The 17,849-nt window shown below is 44.3% G+C and overlaps 1 pseudogene across 1 annotated transcript; it reads right to left on the bottom strand.

Moving 5' to 3' along the window:
• Positions 1–9,401: 9,401 nt before the first annotated feature.
• Positions 9,402–9,885, bottom strand: LOC147732764 (large ribosomal subunit protein uL23 pseudogene; annotated as a pseudogene). The gene has a single exon (XR_015308683.1). The product of XR_015308683.1 is annotated as a large ribosomal subunit protein uL23 pseudogene (transcript).
• Between the last annotated feature and the right edge of the window lie 7,964 nt (positions 9,886–17,849).

The following is a 17,849-nucleotide window of genomic DNA, read 5'->3' on the forward strand; positions in this document are numbered from 1 at the left end:
CATCACCAGTTAGATCCTAAATTTTCGGATTTACTGTCTCTTTCAATTCCTCAGGTAAGTTATTTTTTATCAAAAACAGGGAACATTTTATTTTCTTCATCAACCATTAGCAGTGTCAATTTGTACAAACCATCTTCTTCTAAAGTTTGAAGCTCAATACCTTCCGGTGAACAATAAATTTTGCAATTCATCTTACATAGCAGAACACGTCCTAGAAGATTAACAGGACTGCTGTTACAGACAACAAATCTGTGCTTGTCTTTGTAATTTCCAATTTCTACATCAACTGGCTTTGTCAAGTTTGTTTTAATCTGCTGATTAGCTACACCAACTACCTGGATGGATTCACCCGAGAGAGGAAGATTTTCAATTTCCACTGATCTAACAGTAGAACGGGTAGCACCAGTGTCCACAAGAAAAGGGATATCTTTATCATTCACTTTACCATTTACAAATGGACCTGACTGATCTATCTCAAGAGTGGCTCCAAGCACACACTCTTCTTCCTCTCTCAGGCACCGTCATGAGGTAAGGTAATATTTTATTTGTATATGATTAATTAAAATCTTTACAAAAATATAAAATGCCATATGACAGTACAAATTATATAAAATACAGCAATTATTATTGTCAATTCAGGGTTGTTGCTAAGTCCCGATGAGTCTTTCAAATGTGCTTGAGTCTTTCCTTTGTTAAATCAAAGAACTTCACAACCTGGCAGTTCAGTTTAATGTTGCTGGAGGAAAAACACAGTTTAACTGCCTGCCTACAGGTCCGAACAGCATGTAATCTAAAAAATGGTAGCAACAGCTTGTACCTCAGGTCACTTAATCTCGGGCAAATGCATATCACGTGGATAATGTCCTCCTTGCCAGATTTACACAGGCAACACAAGGCCGAGGCGTGAGATCTCTCCCATGGTGGCAGGTGCGGTAATATCGGGATAGCTCCAAGACGCAGTTTCAGGAACTTTTCTTTGATTTTTATTTTTATCCCGATATTGAGATAGGCTTGTGGCCGTATTTTGCCGTAATCTCCCACCGTTATCCATCCATGCGTTCTGTTGGCTAGATCTTTCTTGTCTTCTATTACCGAGATTATTCGAGCAGATTTTTTAGCCAACTTTTTAAAGGACTGGAGGTCTATGGCTGTTTCCCAAATGTCAGATAAGCCTAGCACCTTAAGAGAACCAACTAGGTAGTCCCTAGGCAGTGAAGTGCGACATCTGAGTAGCTATTCCCAGACGCTGGCATTTAAGGAGTCAGGGTCTGAATCGCGGATCTTGCGCCAGTTAGTTACATATGCACTCCGTCTTTCTAGTGCTTGTTTGACCACCCCAAATTCTAAACGAATTTTGACCGGAGAAGCATATTTGGGGAGATTAAAAATGGCCCTGTAACAATTGGCTATAACTGTGTCCAACAATGCAGCGTCCTTCCCATGCAGCGATTCACTCCCATAGGTGAGCGTTGGTTGAAGTTTCGCTTGGAGGACTTCAAGGAAGGGTTTAAGAGTGAGGTCAGGGAGTTTACTCTTTAGTGATTTCAGTGCGAGGTGGGTCATTGTTGCCTTCCCTCAGATGGACTGGAGCTGAGGCCTAGACGTGTTCTTAGAATCCAACACGACGCCAAGGTACTTGTAAGTGGCTACCCGTTCAAGCTTTTTTCCTTTCAGGTACCATCAAGGGATCCTTTTCTTCCTGTAGTTCACCGTCATGACCTTAGATTTGTTGAGGTTTATTTCTAGGGCATTCTTTACCGAAAAGGCATGGGTACAGTTCAGAAGATGCTGAAGGCCTATTGGCGACCGGCTTATCAGCACTAAGTCGTCCGCATATAACAGACTAGGAAGGGTAGCTTTTCCTAGCTTGGGGGCATGATTGCGGCATTTGTCAAGTTCTTCAGGTAAATCCGAAATAAACAGATTAAATAGAATTGGTGCTAATAGGCACCCCTGCTTTAGTCTTTTAGTTGTCCTAATCGGCTTCGAGAGGTGCTGGCCAGTTCCAAGTTTGATTTTAACCCAGGTGTTAGAGTTAAGCAGTATTAGGACATCCAGGACGTGTTTCGGAATGCCCCAATTGAATAATTTTTCCCAAAGTTTGTTTCGTTCCACATGGTCAAAGGCCGCAGTATAGTCGATAAATGAGAGGAATAGTGGTAGCTTGGTGGTTTTTGCTTCCCCCATCAGTAGGGACAGGGCCATGATGTTGGTTGTTGTCCCTTGGCCTTTACGGAAACCTGTTTGATTGGGAGGGATAATGGCTTTTTCGGACGCCCACGCCGATAGTTCTTCCAGAATGAGACAGCTGAAATATTTTGCTTCTATGTCAAGCAAAGCAATGAGACGGTAGCTGTTCGGATTACTCTTGCTCCCATGTTTATATAGCGGGCCTATGACGGACCCATGCCAGGAGTAAGTCTGGCCTCATTAAAAACCAGACCCAAGGATGCACTCCAAAAAGCTACCGTATTTTCCGGCGTATAAGACGACTTTTTAACCCCTTAAAATTTTCTGGAAAGTCGGGGGTCGTCTTATACGCCGGGTACAAAATTTTATGGTATGTTTTCATGCGCTTTTTCATAGCGAGGACTTCACTCGAAGGTGTCAGACCGCTTCACAATAGGAAATAACAAGAAACAACACACCTTATGTTAAAAAATACAGCCACCGGCCCTGGCAACGTCCACACCCAGGCCCCGCGCCATGAATTGTGCAAGTATCGAAAGCGAGCGTTTTTTTGTCATAGCGAGGACTTCACTCGAAGGTGTCAGACCGCTTCACAATAGGAAATAACAAGAAACAACACACCTTATGTCAAAAAATACAGCCACCGGCCCTGGCAACGTCCACACCCAGGCCCCGCGCCATGAAGTATCGAAAGCGAGCGTTTTTTTCATAGCAAGGACTTCACTCGAAGGTGTCAAACCACTTCACAAGCGAGCAAATGGCGCCATGAGTCTTACCTCGACTGCTGCTGCCGCTGTACACGCGCCTCCAACCGCTTGCACATCCCCAGGCAGACGAGGCAGCAGGACGTCCGAAACACGGTACATGGTAATGGGCAGCCAGCGCCGAAGATGGCAGCGCCCAGTGTGTTGACACGTTTGGCACGTTTGGCACGTTTTGGCACGCGCACCTCTCCCCTTGACATGGGCGTGGCATAGAAAGGGGACTGTAGAATGTTACCGAATGTTACCGAAGGTAGTAGAGCACTTGCCGTGATTGGCTGGTTGTTGCGAAGAGGAAAGGCAGTCTGGTGAGCAGATAGCGTATTTGCCGTACCGTACGTGTGGTGTTGAAGACAGTCTCTGCACCTGTTCATACTGTACAGCACCAGTACATCGAGTGCAAATGGCTGACAGTCAAGAACCCGGCAAGGCTCCAGCAGCACATTCCGTGCAAATGGCAGACAGCGAAGAACCCGGCAAGGCTCCTGCAGCACATTCCGTGCAAATGGCAGGCAGCGAAGAACCCGGCAAGGCTCCAGCAGCGCATCCAGTGCAAATGGCTGGCAGTCAAGAACTCAGCAAGGCTCCAGCAGTGGCAAGAAGAAGGAAATATGAAGCCAGTTACAAACTTAAAGTTGTGGATTTTGCCACGGAACATAATAACTGTGCTGCTGCTAGACAATATGGAGTGACAGAAAAGATGGTTCGGGCCTGGAGAGCAAATGAGCAAGCATTACGGAGTATGCCAAGGGGCAAGTGTGCACTAAGAAGAGGCACCTCACATTGGCCAGAACTGGAAAAGCATGTAGCAGACATGGTGGCCGAGCATCGGCAAAGCGGGTATGTCGTGACCCGAAATAAAATCCGATTGGTTGCACTTCAGTGGGCCAAATCTAATCCAGATCTCAGCCACAGATTTAAGGCCACTGTATCCTGGTGTACCAGATTCTTGGGAAGGCATAATCTGGTATTGCGGCAAAAGACAAAAATTGCCCAGAAATTACCTGCGGATCTTGATGCCAAAATGCATAGCTTCCATCGCTACGTTATTAGGCTGCGCAATGAACATGGCTATGCGCTAAGTAGCATCGGAAACATGGATGAAACTCCAATGAATTTTGATATGATTGCCAACAAAACTGTCCATCAAAAAGGCGAAAAGACAATTTTAATAAAAACAACAGGACATGAGAAGTCCAGTTTCACAGTGGTACTTGCATGCACAGCTGATGGTGGCAAACTGAGACCAATGGTTATTTTTAAAAGAAAAACAATGCCGAAACTCAAGTTTCCTGTTGGTTGTTTTGTGCATGTGAATGAGAAAGGATGGATGGATGAAGAAGGGGTAAAGCTATGGCTTGATAACGTATGGAGCAGGCGACCAGGTGGACTTCTACAAAGGCATAGTCTACTGGTGTGGGATATGTTCAGGGCTCATTTAACTCCCAGCACCAAGCAAAGGCTGGCAAGACTAAAAACAGATGCTGCAGTTATACCTGGAGGATTGACATCGTTGGTGCAGCCACTGGATGTGTGCCTAAACAAGCCATTTAAAGATCGCATCCGAGAACAGTGGAATGAGTGGATGGTTAGCGGTGAAAAAACATTCACAAAAGGAGGAAACATGCGTGCTCCACAGTTGGATGTTTTGTGCACCTTTGTTATAAAGGCCTGGAACGACATTGATGCAGAAACTGTAATAAAGTCTTTCAAGAAGTGTGGCATATCAAATTCATTAGATGGTATGGAGGACGACTATCTGTGGGAAGGTGAAGAGGATGCCGAAGAAGAGACCACATCATCTGATACGGAATTGGTACAAGATCCATACGATGACTGCCTTACAGATGTACCACAAGATCTCATTGACTTACTTATGAGATCAGATGACGAAGAGGAGGATTTTGAAGGCTTTTAAAGGGAACGTTGTAAATCCTGTAGAAATCGCTTGGATTTATGGAAAGTTATGGAACGTTTAATCCACTTGCACTGTTTCATGCACTAATTTATGTTTACCGTACCGGTATATTCAGAAGTGACAGTTTTTGATATGGTTTTAAATAAAAATATTCTGAGTAAAGCAAGATTGTTTATACAACCAATTTGTTTGCGTTCAGTCTTTGAGTTTGTAAAATAAACGCTTATAGGTACCTACCCACTGCCCACTGATAAAGCCTTACTGCTCACCCACAGGGAGGAGGACTAGACTAATACGGTAAGTTCAAAATACCGGTACATTCTCGGAATGGCTATGCAAGACTGCGTTGGACTGCGCTGGAAGTGGGGGGTCGTCTTATACGGCGAGTATAGCACAAAACCTAAAATTTTTCTGGCAAAGTAGGGGGTCGTCTTATACGCCGGGTCGTCTTATACGCCGGAAAATATGGTACATCAGATTTATACAACATGGGAGGGATTCCATTTGGTCCCGGGGCTCCATTCGGTCGTCCCTTGGTGATTCGCCGTCCGATGTCTGCTGGGGTATATCCCGTCAGCCCTGTCTCCGTGTCCTTTATAGGACTTCCTTCCCCTTCTAAATATTCAGTTTGCGGTGGGGTGATACCCTTAACCTCCCGCAATCCACGCATGTTTGCTCCCCTCTGATTATTGAAGTTACCATCACGACCAAGCTTTGTGATTTCCATGCAGGGAGACTTTATTGTCGTGTCTCCTATATTGTCATTATTAAAGTGTGACAATAAGTATTTGGTCCATACTTCCTCTGCTTTGTGCGAATTTTGCCCCAGATGGTCAGGGTTCTGTATTCTTTTCGCCATTTGCCAGAACCTAGAACTGTTTTTCTGCTTCCCTTCGTGGACATGTTTCCCCCAAAGTTCTTCATTCCTTTGTTTTTGACTTTCCCATTTCAGCCGTTTGAGTTGCTTTTTGGCTTCCCTCAGCACTACTTGAAAACTAGGGTTTCCCTGGTCCTTTCGTATCCGCCTCAAAGTTTGGTTAATCAAGCGTTTTTGTGTTTTCATATCCAACCGCATCTGTCTCGTGCTTGAGGGTCCCCTCACAAGGCAAGAGTTGGTAGGCCTGGTGCTACCCAATTGCTTCCCGATGGTGATGATGAAGTCTTGCCAGACATTAGCTAGCTTAGATGAACTTGGTGGAAGAGGGTTTTCGCAGTTCAACCAATAAGGTCGATGTTGTCGAGATTGCACCGTATCCGTTTTAAATTTGCGCTGACTTCTGTTTCTGGGCCAGTGTAGCGTTCTTTTTCCTCTACCAAGTTGGATCTTATCTCAGCCACCAGGGGCAGATGATCGCTGAAGTCATTCGCATCTATTTTTAATGATGTTATCCAGCTGAACATGTCTAGGGACATGAACATGTAATCCAAATGCGAGGATTGTGTACTAGAGTGGAAAGTGGCTGAAGGTGGATCGTCTTCAGCATAACGTCCATTTAGGGCCCTTAAGTTATGGATGTTCAGTTGCCAAAGAACTTTTTTTGAATGTTTCATTGTTATTGTTTTTTGTTCGACCTTGTGGCGGCAATCCCCATGCTGTGTCTAATTCGGAAGTGAGGTCAGTGCCTTGCTCATTGCTGATGAGAAGCATGTTAAAGTCACCAGCCAGGATGAAGGTGTCCGACTCCCCGGAGTCCCTTATTTTTTGTAGAACGTGCGCCAACTCTTCCACCGATTTTTGTTTCCATTTGGGATGAATATATGTATTTATGATAATAACTTCCTGATGCTGCTTTGTTAGAGGGAGTGAGAGCTTTACCACCTGTATGACACTTGGAGGGGTTATATGAAAGTCCAGAGTCCTAATTTCGCCTATTGTCGTTATAGAGGCGAAGACCATCAGTCCTCCTAAACCGCGGCCAAAGGTTGAAGTTTTGGTTGCCGGCATACAGAGTGACGTAAACCCCTGAAGATCAAATACTTTATCTTCCCAAGTTTCTTGTATTAGCAAGAGATCAAATGAGGTTAAATATTGTATGAGCTCCGGGTCGTTCCTTTTATTAACTAAGCCATTGATGTTCCATGAACAGATTCTTGTGGCCCTGCATCCCGCCAGGGGGTTGAAGGGCGCTTGCCCATTCTGTCAAACATCAGCAGTCGTTGTCGCGATGGTACGCTGAATGCATCTCCAATTAGGGTCAGTCGATAACGACAAGTTCGTATTTTGATTGCGGTATTGACCCCGTTGGGGACTTTTAGTGTTTCGGTAACATTGCCCCGGTGAGCAGCTCCTAGCTCCCTTTAATATTGAACTGGAGTTTTTTTGAGGCTGAGGATGGGTGGAGGGTAAAAGCAGAGTTGGATAGCGGGGCTGCCTTTCCAGCTTCAAGGCAATTCCCCATTGCTGGAACATTGCCTCCTCTTAGGCACCGTCATGAGAAATCCTCTGAGTCACTGCTCTCATTTTCTTTTAGCCAAAATTGCTGAGAGACATTTGACACATTTACTTTTTGTGATCTTTTTACCTGTTCAGCTCCGCAGAAACCCATCTCTGGACTGTATCTCTGTGTATTCATGCAATTTGGTTCTGCTGATTCAATTGTTTCTGCTGATTCACTAACTGTCGCCGTAGCTGTTGCTGCTGACTTATTTCATTTAACTGTCGCTGTAGCTGTTACTGCTGATTTATCTCACTCTGCATCTGTGGATTTAATGATGAATTTTTTTAATTTCTGGGCGGATTTTTACACTCACGCGTCCAGTGTCCAATTTCACCGCAATAAAACAAGGTAGCTCTTGTTTTAGCTCTTCAATATTTATATTCAATTTTGGCTTATTTGTAAAATTCCCTTTGAACTTCCCTGGATTCTGCTGAAAAGTTTTATTTTCCAAAGTTGCTATCTGCTGTTCAGCTACCTTCACTTGTGCCCACATTGCCTTTTCCTTGAGTTTCTTCTGTTTTGCATCTGACTCATTACTGCAGTATTTTGCCTTTCTCAGAATGTCATCAACTGAGAGTGATTGCCAACCAACAATTCCGTTCCTAATAATTTCCCCAATCTCAGGTCTCAGGCCATAAACAAACCTGTAAATGAAGTGGCTCATGTCATTTTCACTTAATTTTTCATAGCCACTCTATTGTTTAAATACCAGGAGTAACCTTTCATAAAAGGAATAAACTGATGCTTTTGGTTCTTGATTTGTTCTGTCTATTTTAACCCAATCTACTTCTTTAGCAGGAATCTTGTCTTTCAACCAGACAATTACTTTGTCATAGAAATCCATGACAATGTCTGAAGGAGCGCCTGTTACTTTATGTCGAGGCGGTTCCTCTTTGGGCCAACTAACAGAAATGTTACATTCTGTCCAAAGATCTGATGGGACAACAATGTCAAAGAAACCATCAAGGTCAATCCACAGAACTTTTGAGACTTTAATGAATCTGTCAACCTGACGATACCATTCCACCGGCTTTTCTCTCAGCCGAGGAAAATCATTTGTAAAGAGTAGAATATCCTGTCTTGTCCATGGAACATGAACATAACCCCCGCCAGCTATTTCCCTCATAGGAAATTCACCAAAGACTTCTCCTCTTTCTCTCTTTTCTTCTTCTCTTTTCTTTGTCCATTTAACTCTCCATTTACTTAAATCACCTAATCTTTTTAGAAACACATGAATTGACCAACTGAATCATATGGCCTAATTAATCAGAAACACTTTATATACATTTAATTAAGTCAGAATCATAGGCAATGGGTTAACTAATGGTAACTCAAGGAAGCAAACAAGACCAGCTTGTCATTACAAAATCTATTTGATTAACTTTATTATAGAGGAAAAAGCATTTTAAAGCTTAAAATCTTTTATTAGCAATTTTATTTAAGCAAAATTATTTATTAGAAAGGCACATTTGACTGTCAGCTCAAATCAAAATCAGCATGAGAAATGCTCAAACATTTAGAAGTTTCCCTAGACCCTATTTCCCTAACTTTAACTAAGAAAACCTAAAGGGAAAAAGTAAAGTTCAAATAGATCTTACGTGAGTCGAAAGTCCGACAGCATCTCTGGAGCACAGGAACGAGCCAACCATGCTCTTTCCAAGGGGGCAATTTTTATACCTTTTCCTATCTAAAACTAACTAAACGAATACAAATATCTGAGCGACACTAAGCACGATTGGTCAAGAAATGTCATTCGATGAAGTCATTTGCCATTCGTATAGCAAAAATCACGTTTCCTCAAGAGCGGCATTGTTCATTGATTATGAGTGTCACAGGCTCTTCCGAGACTCGCAACATTAAATAAAATCCTCCGTTGCTGCTTCCTTCGTCCAAGCCTTTCCGCCGCTATACATCCTGTCCTTGGCAATGAAAGTTTTATCAGAGTTTATTCAATGCTCCACACAGCCTTGCTTTTACGAGCGACTTTCAAAGAATTATTGTAGAAAATATTTTCCTTTTCAAACGCTGCTGTGCAAGTCCCAACTTTGACAGGACTTCGGACATCCATTTTAGAAATAGGCCACAGGCCTACAGAGCAGGCTTAGATTATGCCAATTTTGTTGGCTACATCCAGTGCATCATAGTCTGGAGCTAGACGCACATATGCCTTCTTCTCGCCGTCTGGCCTGATCAGGGTGTTGACCTTGGCAACATCAATATCATAAAGCTTCTTTACAGCCTGTTTGATCTGGTGCTTGTTAGCCTTGACATCCACAATGAAGACCAGCGTGTTGTTATCTTCAATCTTCTTCATGGCAGACTCCGGTGTAAGAGGGAACTTAATAATCGCATAATGGTCAAGTTTGTTCCTACGAGGAGCACTCTTCCTGGGATACTTCGGTTGCCTTCTTAACCTCAAGGTCCTCGGCCTCCTGAAAGTGGGGGCTGTCCTAATTTTCTTCTTCTTGTGACTGTGTACCCCCATAAGAACAGCCTTTTTAGCTTTCAAAGCCTTGGACTTTGCTTCAGTTTTAACAGGGACAGCTTCCTTCTTGGCCTTCGGTGCCATGTTGGGGGTGAAAGCCACAGGCCTCTTTTAGCATGACTCTATTATGCAAGGAAACACAAGACAACAATTAATTCAGGAAATGATAATTATTCTGTTACCCACCCCCTATGCTAATGTTAACCCATTAGTCTATGTTACCTAGCTTTGCATACAAATGACAAACATAGCACAGTCACATAAAAAGACACAACATAAACAAAAGCACATTTAAAAGAATACACATGCTATTATTTGAAACAGCAGCAATTAATGTTTGACAATACGAAAGACAAGGTAAATATATTATTTAAAACAAAATGACAAAAACGACAAGAGCACATATAATTAAACCCAAATGTTTATGTCGGTGCACATTATTCTAGGTTGAATTAATACAAAAACATGCAACACTCATTAGTGAATTAAAAAATTATGGGAGTTTTAAATCAGCGTGCTTAATTGTAAACTTATTTCAAAAGTCCGCTTCATCAAATCCTAAGGCAATCTGCTATATGTACAGACACTTTTGTTAACCCTTTGTATTCCAGAGTAGGAAATTCACAGTTGAATATCGGGTATATTAAGGTAGGAAATGAGATAGCGCCAATAGTCTGTGGGTCTTAACCGTAGCGGTAACTCTTCCTCGTAGGTCTGGAGAGTGTCTTTGCAATAAACCAGGTCTTGTATCCAGTGCTTGACTTGTGGTAGGTTCTTGCTGCCCCAGGTGAGTGAGATTCTGTGTTTCGCCACAAGAAGGGCTATTGCGCAGAATTTACGTTTTAATGCCCGGACTCCCGGTAATAATCCCAATAAGCAAATTTTGATAGTACATTCTACTGGTACATCAACCATTTCTACCAATTTCCGCACTACTGTTCTCCAGTATTCTGCCACTCCTGGACAGTACCAAGCAAGATGTATAAAATCCGCTGTCTCTACCCCACATCTTTGACATTTAGAATCGGCACGGAGCCCAAATCTGTATAATCGTGCCGGAGTGTGATAGGTTTAATGTAAGTACTTATTGTGGATCATACGCAAATTCCCGTTGGGCGTCAGTAATTTTGTGATTGTGCCAATGGTGGTCCACTCATCGTCAGTTAGGGGATCTTCTAAGCAATCATTCCATTTTCGTATTGCCTTGTGTGGCATTGCCCCAATTTCCGTTTGTAACTCTACATATAGTTTGGAGACTAGATGGGCAGGGGTGGGGGAAGTGAGAAGGAGTTGCAATGTCGTGAGTGTTTGTGGTTCAGCAGGGTATGTCGGATACTGGGCCTTCAGTGCTCGCTGAAGACGATAATATGTGAATTTAAACAACATTGTTTGGTTCTGTATATACGTGATATTCTCCAGCGTCTTAAACATCCCTTCCTGGAATAGGTCACCCATGCTATCCACCCCCACTTGTTTAAGGAGGTCCATTCCCACAGGTTTGTGCGTTACGGTTATGTTCGGGTGATAGTGGAGTGGCAGTTTCGGGGCGTAGATAGGAATTTTATTTGTCTTCTGCACTATGAGCCTCCAAGCCTCATTTGTGGTGTCTATGGTATTTATATCCTGCTTATGTAGTGGAGGGCGTTTGTGTGGTTATATAGCGTCTAAAGGAATTGGAAGGGCATCTCCTTCTTCAATTGCCACATGTGTAAGATACAGGACTTTATGATACCAGTAATGAGCGTATTGGGCTTGGGCGCACAAGTAATACAGAAAGAAATCGGGAACTTTAAATCCGCCACGGGCGAATGGCAATGTCAGCGATTGTAGGTCAATTCGAGCCGTTTTCCCTGCCCATATCAATTTCAGTGTCACCGATGTTAGCCGACGGAACACTTCCATTGGAGGCTTGATGGGGATGTTATTAAATAGATTTAAAAGTTTCGGCAGCAGTACCATTTTAACTATCGCCAATCTGTCCGCCAGTGATAGGGGCAGCTGGATCCATCTCTCTCTTTTCTCCTCCAGGGTCGAGACAACTCTACCATAGTTTGTGCGGATGACCACTTCTGGGTCTCTGTGGAACCAGACCCCTAGATAGCACACTGGTTCCGTTTGCCATTCTAAGGGATAATCTGTGGTGAAATGTTGTGTGGTGTCAGTCAGTGGTAATATGATTGATTTCGCCCAGTTGATTCTAAGACCGGAATGACGCCAAAATTTAACATATTCGGCAACAATGGATTTAGGTGAGTTGACGGGTCCCGTACAAATAATAACATGTCATCCGCATACATTAATATGTGTTGGGGTCTCTGTGGAAATTGTAGCGCTGAGTAGTGATGGCCCTGTCGTATTTTGCAGGCTAGTGGCTCTAAGGCTGTGGCAAACAGGAGCGGGGATAATGGGAAACCCTGCCTGGTACCCCTTTCTATGGGTAATGCCTCTGAGACGTATTTATTGACCCGTATGCGGGCAATGGTCTCCTTGAACAGTAATTTTACCCATTGTAGAAACATTGGAGGAAAACCCATTCGAGATAATATCGTGTGGAGATAAGTCCATGCTATTGTGTCAAACGCTTTAGCAGCATCCAACAATACCACGGCCGCCTTGGAATTAGGGGATAGGTAGTGTGACAGTGCAAAAAGTTATCGAGTTTTGTGGGAAGTGGAGCGAGTTGGAATAAACCCCGACTGATCAGGTAGTACCAGCCTGGTCATCAGGTGCTGCAGCCTATTCGCTAATAGTTTAGATAGTAGTTTGGTATCTACGTTCATTAGTGATAGAGGGCGGTAGGATTCACAATATTCGGGGTCTTTGCCTGGTTTAAGTAGCGTTAAAATCATAGCTTCTCTTAGTGTTTGTGGTAATATCATTTTCTCATGTGCATCACCAAGCATCGCAACTATATGGGGCGCCAGTAAATCAACATAGCCTTGTAAAATTCCCCAGCAAACCCGTCAAGGCCGGGTGCTTTCCCATTTGGCAGGGCCTGAATGATCTCCGTGACCTCCTCTACCATTATGGGTATTGAGAGGAATGCTCTCTGATCGTCCGATAGCCAGGCGAGTGCAATGTCATTGCAATATTTCGCAATTTCCTCAGCTGTAGCCGTATCTTCTTTTGTGTATAGTTTGCCATATGTGTACATGAATGCCTTTATTATACCCTGTGTGTTGTGTATCAGTGTGCCTGCATTGTCTCTAACTGCTGATATCACAGGAGGTGGTCGTGGTGTGCAAATTTTGTTCACCAGAGCGGCTCCTGGCCTGCCTCCCTCCCCGTAACTTCGAGCTACTTGGCGTTTAGAGACATATCGGAGTTCTTCTTCTGCTTGCACCTGATATTCCGACATAAGGGTTCGTATTTCCCCCAGTAGGGTGGGATTGTTTGTTTGACTATAATCTAGTTCCAGTGCTCTTATTTTCTGCTCTCTCTGAACCAGTTGCTGACGTAAATCTTTTAGAATGCCCGCATTCGTACTAATGCAGATTCCCCGTATGTTGGCTTTGAAAGCCTCCCATAGTAGTCCGGGGTCATCTACTGAGGCAGCATTCAATTCAAAGTAATCTGTAATAGCTTTCCTAATCGTTTCTGAATAGATAGGGTCTTGTAATGCTTTCCCATTAAACCTCCAGGTGAATGGCGGAGGTATATAATTTGGTAACTTGAGGGTCAGAAGCACCGCGTTGTGGTCAGATAACGTGCGACATAGATGGGATGCATTCTCTACCCATAATGAGACATCTGGGGAGCCGAGCCAGTAATCTATTCTGGACCAACTACCGTGTGTCGCTGTAGTGTGGGTGCCCTCGAGTTGCGTTGGGTGGGACATTCTCCAAAGGTCTTATTAATTGCTTTTCCAACATTATATCTCTCAATTTCTGCAATGCTCGTTTGTGAGTTTCTATCGAGTGTGGTGATCTGTCCACAGTGTCATTTAGCGCAATGTTAAAATCACCCCCCCCCCATATCAATGGGACATCTGGGAGCTCAGTAAGTTTTTGCCATAGCATTTGGAAAAACACTGGATCATCTACATTTGGTGCGTAAATATTAAGTAGGGATACACTCTGTCCTCTAAGCATACCCGTCACTGCAACATATCTCCCTTCTTTGTCTGTGTGAACTTGTTTGACTTTGAAATTGACCCCTTTGCGAATTAGGATAAGGACCCCTCTCGAGTATGCAGAGTACGCGGCACCATGTATAGATTCCGCCCATCTTGTCCCAATCCGATTGGAGGCGTGTGGGTCTATATGCATTTCCTGGAGGAAAGCAATGTCAATCTTAAGCCTCGTTAAATACGCCAGGATTTGTCGTATTTTTTTGGGGTTGTTTAGACCCCGTACATTCCAGGTTATGAGCCGCAGGTTCCTGTAGGAGAGTTTTTCAGTCATTTCCCAACCAGTACATAAATCTACATGTTCGTGAGTGTTCTGCACATACAGAGTGCTTCCCAGATAACTTCCGTGAATGTACCGCTATGTTTCTCCATATCCCTTGTAGTACGGCAGTGCTTCTCAAATGCAGTGTAAGACAACAAATGCCCTCAAATCCCCCCACCTGCCCCCCGCCCACTTCGGCATCCCAATCATGCCAAAGACATACCTCAAACAGAACATATAACTTAGCAAAACAAGAGTAGGGGAACACCCTGTTGGGGGTTCACCGAGGTCGCACGACTTCATCCAACATATTAGATGTGGCCAGGTACACTATAAGAATGCAAATACCGAATGGTTCTCGCCTCTCTCACTGAATTATATGAATGTGGTGTACAGTGTTTCATGACAGTAACATCTCTATCATACAGCGTAATAACATTTTGGCAGTAGTAGTAATACACGCCTTTTGCTCCAAAACTGGAGAAGACAGTAAAGCGGGTATAATGTCTGGCTCGGGGACGATGGCCCACAAGTCCGATATGTATTTGCCTTTTGGACCAAAGGAAGGGGTGAACATACTCACACCGTCAATATTGTTAGGTGCTCCTGTGCTCCTAATACGTCCCCACTGAGCAGCCAGTGCCTTTACTGCAACGCGCTAATCAAGCACGCCTAGGATGATCGCCTGTCTGCTAAATCCACTAGCACCTTGTGGAGAACAGGCACTCTGCGAAGAGCCGGCGCAGCAAGGCCCCACACAAGGGCGGGATAGGGAATGTAACACAATAGTGTAGTTCAGACAATGGGTGCTTAGACAGAGCAAATGAGGTGTGGTACGGGTGTTGTGGAAAATTTACGTGGCATCTTGTAGTCAGTCTGAGTCTTGCTGTTGTTCGGTTCTACGTTGATCACGTCTTTTCTTTCCAATTTTCTTGAGGAATTCCTGCGCTTCCTTCGGTGTCTAGCAGAGTACTTGTTTACCATCTTCAGAGATTTTCAGACGGGCTGGGTACAACATCGCATAATCAATGCCCAATTCTCTCAGCTTTTGCTTCACAGTTGTAAACTCTCTCCGGGCCATTTGAACATTCATCGTAAAGTCCAGGAAGAATTCCAGCTTGTTGCCCTGGTGTTCGATTTTCCCCTTCTCCCTTGACATCCCTGTCCCTGTAATTCAGGAGACGGGCTACCATGGGCCGTGGAGGTGCGCCTGGTTTCGGTTTAGGAGCGAGGGTTCTATGCGCTCTCTCAACTATGAAGACGGAGGACAAGTGTTCCGCCCGAAGATTGTCCGGATCAGATCTTCAATATAAGATTCCATTTTCCCGGTGTTTGTTGACTCCGGAAGGCCCGCTATTCGGACGTTGTTACGTCTGGATCTCGCTTCCAAATCTTCTGACTTGTTTCTAATTACTTCCAGGAGTCTGTCCATCTCGGAACATTTCTGTGTGGTGGCATGTGACTCATCCTCTACTGCAGATAGGCGAGTTTCGGCTTCTTCTATGCACTCACCATGTTTATCTAACTTTGCCGCCATGTTGTCCACTCACTGTGATATCACATCCAATTTCCCATGCACATCTTGCAGGCTTTTCTGAATGGCTTTGAGGACCTGTTCCATGCCGTCGGGCTGCGCCGTTTCGCCGTCTATTTCAGTGTCAGATTGTGGCGTTGCTCCTTTCACGTTTCTTTTTGCAGGAAAAGAGAGCGTGGGTTGTAGTCTGTCCGGTTTACCCATGGTGGCTTGCCAGCTAGTTTGCTGAGATATGATATAGTAGTGTGGGTGGCTAGTACAGATAGAGTTTGTAGGGTAAGTACACCTATACTATGCTTGATAATACGCGCTAGTAGTATAGAGGCTCGCACTCGCTTGTCCAGAAATGTCAGCTAGTTGGTTTTGCAGCGTCGCTGGAGAGTACTGTCTAGGGTGGGAGCGTGATAGCGAATCATTGGTTTGAATCTATAGGCCTGCGTAACAACCTTGCGCCTATCCGCCTTTGTCGTAGTGTGCGGGCCAGTGTCTCTTGAATCCGCTCTGGATGGTGCAGCCTAGCACGGGATCTGGCCCACTGAGTCACAGTACCAGCACAGGGAATGTGGCAGCGATTTGTCTCCGATCACATAGCTGAGAGAAGGGTTGTATCTTCCGTTAAAGCTTGCGCTGTCTGCTTTCTACCACGTGCATACTCTAGTCCACACGTCTGGGTCTGCGTCGTGTACGGAGCATAGTTTAAGCGAGAGCTACATTGGTAGGGGACTGTCCCTGTAGTTTCCGCAGCTAACCCTTGTTACAGGGCATGGCGCCGCCAGCTTGTTGTTGCTCTTTCGCGCCCTTTGAATTTCACTCTTAAATTAATTCTAGATTGCACCAAAGTTCGCCAGCATGATAGAGATTTCAGTCGGAGTGGATGTTCTGGGCAGGGGAGGCCTTCAAGTCACAAAATCGCTCACCGTGTGCTTTCGCTGGCTGTAACGGAGCTCCAGACTTTTCAAACCCAGGGCGCCGCCATCTTGGCGCGAGTGTTATCGGAGCTCCGCAGTATCTCAAAACACGAATTACAGGAGCAATATACCATTCACGGACTTTGCGATATGTTCTATCGCGTCGCTGCTGGTTCCGACGGCCTCTGGATCCCGTTTGTGTCATTTAGGTGCCTGCTAACCGCTGAATATTGCCGTTCTTGCGACCTGGCCGCCGGAGCTGTCTCACAAGGCAGCCATTCCGCTATGCGCCCTCTAGCGCCCCCTCTATTTAGTTCTTTCTACTCTAATCTCAATTGCGTTTTTATTTTGAGGGCACTAATAAGCCTAGTTTTGGCCAATCTGCATTCTTTGTCATACCATGGATTAGGTGGCTGATCCCCTTTCTTTGAAATATTCTTTTTTGTCCATGGCTTACTTAGGTTTGTTTGCATTTCTCCTACCAATCTTTGGTGGGTATGGGTTATCTTGGTGATTTCATGATCTTGTTCCAGGTAAGGACCCACCAAGGCACTAAAAATGTTATAAATATTAGTTAGGAGTTCAACTTGGTCTAACACAGTGGGCCATCTGACTGACCTTCAGTTGTTAGTTACCAGGGGCATTCTTAGCTCTACTGTTGGGGAAGGTTCTAATGTTTCATGGAAAGGAAAATGTTTCCCATCTAAATCTAATCATAGCGGGAGATGGTCGCTCTCTGATCTCTTATCAACCTTAAAATCCTGTGCGTATGCCCATTGTGGTGTACAGATAAGTATTTAATCTATTTGGACCTTGAGATTCCTCTTATAAAAGTATTTTCACAAGCGGGATCTGAGGGGAGGCGACCATTGCATGCTCTAAAACCTTTTTCGATGGTAAAGTGAAACATTTGGATGGCAGAGGTGGTACACCTCGCTGTATTTTTTGTCTGATGACGAGGAATGCCTCAGAGTTGGTCTTTCTCTTCAGGCCACTACTTCAAGACCCACCACAGGTTCATAACACCAATTAAAGTCACCCCCTATGATGATGGCATCTTTGAGATCTATAGGTCCCAAGACCTCCTTAAAATGTTCTAACAAAGGTTCTTCGTTTGAGGATTCCCTGGGTCTTCCATAGATATTAAAAAGATACAATTGTGTGGTGTTAGAAAACCTAAGTTTCAGGCCCAAGATATCCAGTGAGTCTGTAGCTACAGTTTCT

The sequence above is a fragment of the Lissotriton vulgaris genome, chromosome 2_1 (genome assembly GCF_964263255.1).
Source record: "Lissotriton vulgaris chromosome 2_1, aLisVul1.2, whole genome shotgun sequence".
NCBI classification, from domain to species: domain Eukaryota; kingdom Metazoa; phylum Chordata; class Amphibia; order Caudata; family Salamandridae; genus Lissotriton; species Lissotriton vulgaris.